The sequence below is a fragment of the Balaenoptera physalus genome (assembly GCF_965194825.1).
Source record: "Balaenoptera physalus genome assembly, chromosome: 1".
NCBI classification, from domain to species: domain Eukaryota; kingdom Metazoa; phylum Chordata; class Mammalia; order Artiodactyla; family Balaenopteridae; genus Balaenoptera; species Balaenoptera physalus.
In genome coordinates this window covers 97,295,032-97,301,024 of record NC_138882.1, presented here as the reverse complement: position 1 = coordinate 97,301,024, position 5,993 = coordinate 97,295,032, and positions in this window count along the sequence as shown.

The following is a 5,993-nucleotide window of genomic DNA, read 5'->3' as shown; positions in this document are numbered from 1 at the left end:
TGTTAGACTGTATCTCAGATTTGTAAAACGGATGGTCCATAGGCCTTTACTCCCCTCCAAACTGTATAACAGAGGTCTAAGAGCTGAGGCTGAAAGGCAGGTGGTATTGAAGGTCTGTCTGGAGTGAGTTGTCACTTCCTTCCTCCCCCAGCCAAGGGGAAGGTTTAGGTGTCGATTCTCTCTTACACCCATTTAAGAGGGGAATTGCAGAAAAGAACTCCAAGAGCTATTGGAGTATGAGGGACAGAGGGACTCAGGCCTGAAAATAATCTAGCAGTGATTGTGGCTGGCTTGTGGGCCTGGATAGTGAGTCTAAAAAACTGTCTTGGGTGTGAGCTGTACCTCCAGAGCTTAGCAGAGCATGGATGTTTGTATGTTTTCCAAGGGCCAGATGTGGACTGCCCAAGAGGGCTGCCTGGAATGAAGAGGTGCCCAGGGAAAGGCTACCAGAAGCCATGAGGCTGAGAGGGAGTCACAAGTGGCCAGAGAGAGGAAGTACCGGTAAGTGGGGGCTCCCCAGCAACAGGGCATCTTCCAGAAACCCAGGAAAATGTTCTAGATGACAACGTCCAAACCTGAGATGGAAAGAAATTTAGACTCATAGACATTAAATAATTTGCTCAGGATCAAGCAGCTAATAAATGGCAGGTGGTGGTTTTATACTGTGTTTCTTGACTTGGGTAAGCTGGAACTACATTTTCCAGAATCCTCTTCCCTGATGGTTTCTGATCACAGTTGGCCAAAAGATTAATTTGTGAATGATTTAGAAGAGAGAAGTGCAGTGGTAGTAATTACTTTCTGAAGGTTGTCATGGTTAGAAGTGCCACCAGGTTCCAGGCTGTACTCATTCTCCCTCGTTCCACAACAAGCTTTCTTAGCAACCCCCAGGCCTTCTGACCAAGAGCAACCCCAGGCCAACCCCCAGATGCAGAGGCAACAGGCTTCCATGTAAACTTCTCCACCAGCTGTCTAGGATCCTGCTCTAACAGCTGGGCATGCCTGACTTCAGAAAGGTTGATGAGTGACTATTCTTTGATCCTCCAACTTCTCCATTCAGACTCTGATTTCCCCAGTTATTCCAAAAATGTGTAAGCCTTGTTCCTAAAATAAATCCCTTGTTTCATAATATTCTTAGAGTCTCTCCTTCCCTGACTGAACCCTTTCTAATATCATTAGTATCAATATCAAATCAGTATCAGATACCATTATAGGTACTGGAAACTGTTCCAGAGGAACAGAACTTTAAGGATAGGACTCTTGAAATTGATCTGTTTAAAGGCATTAATGACCCTGTTGCTAATGGTAAAAGTGACACTGGTAGACCATGGCCGGCAGCGGCAAGACAGATACATTAATTATCACCTGTAGACAACAGTAATCAAATACCTATAGGAGGCAAGGCTTTGGGTAACCAAGTAGTTGCTGCCACCGAACAATTTAATGGAAATAAAGAGTATAACGGGGTTAGTTGGTTTCTGCTAAGTGCACCCAAGAACTTTGAAAGAAAATTATGAGCTCAGGTCTTTAAATTCCCAGCTGAAGTCCTGGGTAAAGGATAGTTCTACGAGTACCTGAAAAGAAACCCTATTTCCTATAGCTGCAGGGTTGAGATTTTTGAAACCCAAACTCAAAGTAGTCAGGTGGCAGTCTCTACTTTCATTTTAGTAGAATCATTGTTGTGTCCCCTGGTGGAGACATTCTTCCCTTGGGGACTAACACCTTTAAACTAGCCACGCCCAAAGTTTTAGGAACAGGAAATAACATTTGGCTAGTGAATCAATAGAGATAGGAATGAGAAGAGCAATGTGTAGCATGCAACGAATAGCTAGTGTGTATCTCTGGTTTGTGGGTTGAGTGTGAGCACAGACCGATATGTGAGTGTGTGGAGCAGAATATATGACCTGTGTGCGGGTCGGGTAAGTGCACCACGCGGGAGGGGGAGCGTGTGGAGTGCAGCTCTGTGTCAGTGGAGGTCTGCGCATCTGTGTGGCCGTGATCTCTCTGTAGGTGATGAGGTCCGCATTCTCCATCCTTCTTATAGAGGTCTCCAGACAAGCTTGGGTGGAAACCTCAGAGGGGGTTGCTTAAGGGTTGTCTGAGGCTTGTGGGGCACGACACTCCCTTCCATGCAGCAGCACCAGCTCTCAGATCCTGTCTCGGTAGTCTAGACATCACTTCTACGCCTTCATCAGTCCCCAGTGACTTGTTAAAAGGCTTCAAAGGAGAAACTTCAGACTAGAAACCTCACTTGCCATTCACATTTTTTAAACATCGAAGACAAAACTATAAAGAACATATCTGTGAATGCTAATTAGCCTCCAGAGAGCGAGAAAGAAGAGGATGGAAGAGAGACATAGACACAGAGCTGTAGAAGGCCAGAAAGTTGCTGTAGAAGGCCAGAAAGTTGCTGCAGGGACAGCAGGGGGAAAGGGAGTAACTCCTTGAATTCTGTAAAATTACCTTAAGGATACACATGCCTCATGAAGGTGAAAAAGGCCAAGTATCAACAACAAAAGGATCTGATCCCAGAGATGAGTAAGTAAGACCAGAGATGGAGCTGGAGCGGAATTTCCCTTTTCAAAGAGGCTCATGAAGTGGGCTGGGCTGTCCCCTTCACAAAGGCAGCAGAGACCGGCCCAGAATGGGGTGCCATAGGCACTAGGAGTATGGGGTGTGATCTGAGGGTATCTGTTCAGGCTCTCATCCCCAATCCTTCATTCCTATACCCACTAACCCCCAGTCAGTTATATCTGAACTCCTGCTTTAATAGAAAGCACAAAAAAATGAATCTTTATTTAGCACCAGGTACATTTATAAATACTATCTTATTTAATTCGAACATATCCATATGAAGTAGATACTTAGGAAATATTATCTCCACTTTATAGGTAAGGAAATTGAATATCAAAAGGTCACACCTGGGTCTGACTCCTGACAGTGGATCAGGCTGCTTCTAGCCTTTGGGTCTTGAAAGTTTGGTTTGTTGCTATCTAATTGTTTCAATCTTCATTTTCCCTCTGATTACCAAGTAAATACACGCTTACTAAAAGCATTTTAAAAATACTGAAACTTACAAAAAAGAATATAAAAATCATTAGTACTCCATAGTGATCTCTATTTTCTTTTTATTTTCTTTGTGGCTTTGATAATTATTGTCACTAGTAAGATGCTCTTTTAGAAATGCTTTCAGCTGTAAGAAACAGACAACTTGACTACCAGCACAAAGATGTGTTTAAAAAGAGGTTTTTCATTTGTTTGTTGTATATTAGGAAGTCTGAACAGTTGCCACTGTTGATTTAGTGGTTCAGCAGTGGATTGACATTTGAAAATGTTCTTAGCCTTTGCCTCATGGTTACAAAATGGCTGCTGCAGCTCCAAAAATCACAGGCAGGTTCAAGGCAATAAGAAGAGAAGGCAAGGCACTAGCATCATTTGTTCCTTTATGAGAAAAGAAAAGGCTTTCCCAAAAGTTCCTGGCAGATTTCTTCTGTTTACAATCTATGGGCCATAACTGGGTCACAAAACTACTCCTACTTTTAAGGGAGGCTAGGGAAGAACATTTTGTTCTTCGAGACTCTCTAAGTGGGTTAGGGAGAAGGGGCTTGGGAATGGGAGTTGGGTTTCACCAATCAATGGTGTCTGCCACAGATGCAATGCTCTGATTAGCCAGGCCTGGTTCACATGTCCACCTGTGGAGCTACAATAGACTGCCTTCCCACAATCACATGGACCACAACTGGTGGAAGAAAAATGTGTGCTTGTAAACATAAAAGGAAAATGGACGCTAGGGAGGCAAGAATGAAAGATGCCCATTATATTTTGTATCAGTTAACTTTTTCTGTACAGCAAATTCACCCTCAAACTTAGCAGCTAAACATAAGCACACGATTCCTCACAATTCTGTGGTCATTTGAGCAATTCTTCTGTCCTGGGCCTGCTTAGATAACTCCTCAGGTCTGTTTCAACTCTCAAAAGTGAAATAATACTAGATCCTGTTGACTGGATACCTAAGATGTCTTAGATAGTGACCTTAGTCTTCTTATGTACTTCCTCACACTTTCCTCCTTCCCATACTCCTGGTATCTGTTAGCATATTTTAAAGGCTTTGTGTCCTATTGAGGGTATGTTATTACTTATATCTAGATATAAGTAATAATTTTTTTATTGAAGTATAGTTCATTTACAATGTTATGTTAATTTCTATTGTACAGCAAAGTGATTCAGTTAAACATATACATATATTCTTTTTTATATTCTTTTCCATTATGGTTTATCACAGGATATTGAATATAGTTCCCTGTACTATATACTATGACTGTGTTGTTTATCCATTCTATATATAATAGTTTGCATCTGCTAACCCCAAACTTGGGATTAAGTTATAATTTTTGAGGTTCAGTGTTAGGTGCTCCACATACATAGGTTTGTAAAATCCTCACCGCAACCCTACAAGGTACTGTGTCCATTTACAGATGAGGAAACTGAGGGTCTAAGAGGCCAGGTGTCTTGTTTAGTCTCCCTTAGCCAGTAATTCTGAGCTAAGGGTCTCCTTATTCTGAGTTTATTGCTCTTTTCACCTCACCACAGCTGCCTACTGGCTTCCTTAGAACAGACTGAGCACACCAATCAATTTAAGCTGCTGTTGGAAATTGTTATATTGATTCTGTTTGAGGGGAAATCCCCTCTATTCTTCTTTGAGACTTCTGGAATTAAGAGGATTAAAGAGGACCCTAAGATTGCAAAGTTTAAAACACTGCTGCTATTTACAACTATTAATTTTTGTGAATCAGGATTTTTATTCTGTGTATCCAAAATAAAGTTGAGAAATAAACAGGATACATAAGATTGCATCCAATATCTCAATTTCAAATCTTTCTATTCATCAAAGCAATCTCTTGATTATTAGTTACTGCCTTTAGTAAGTTAATGTTGTAAATCGTTTTTTGATTTTTAAATTTTTATATAATTTTTAAAGGTTACGTTCCATTAACCGTTATTACAAAATATTGGCTATATTCCCCATGTTGTACAATACATCATTTAAAAAAAATATTTATTTATTTTTTCTACTTTTGGCTGCGTTGGGTCTTAGTTGCAGCACACGGGCTTCCCTCTAGTTGTGGCATGCGGCTTTTCTCACTCTAATTGTGGCGCGCAGGCTCCAGAGCTCATGGGCTCTGTAGTTTGCGGCACGCGGGCTTAGTTGCCCCATAGCATGTGGGATCTTAGTTCCCCAACCAGGGATCAAACCTGTGTCCCCTGCATTGGAAGGAGGATTCTTTACCGCTGGACCACCAGGGAAGTCCCTACAATACATCCTTGAGCCTATTCTTACACCCAGTAGTTTGTACCTCTCACTGCCCCACCCTTATGTTGCCCCTCCCCCCCACATTGGTAACCACTAGTTTGTTCTCTGTATCTGTGAGTTTTGCATCTTTTATGGTATATTCACTAGTTTGTTGTATTTTTTAGATTCCACATATAGGAGATATCATACAGTATGTCTTTCTCTGACTTATTTCACTTAGCATAATGCCCTCCAAGTCCATCCATGTTGCAACAAATGGCAAAATTTTGTTCCTTTTTATATCTGAGTAGTATTCCATTGTGTATATATATACTACGTCTTCTTTATCCATTCAGCTATTAATGGACACTTAGGTTGTTTCTGTGTCTTGGCAATTGTAAATAATGCTGCTACGAACACTGGGGTGCATGTATCTTTTCGAATTAGTGGTTTTGGGGTTTTTTTGGATATATACCCAGAAATGGAATTGCTGGGTCTATGGCAGTTCTACTTTTAGTTTTTTGAGAAACTTCCATACTGTTTTCCACAGTGGCTGCACCAATTTACATACCCACCAAGAGTGTGTAAGGGTTCCCTTTTCTCCACATCCTTGCCAACATTTTGTTATTTGTAGACTTTTTGATGATAGCCATTCTGACAAGTGTGAGGTAACATCTCATTTTGGTTTTGATTTGCATTTCCCTGA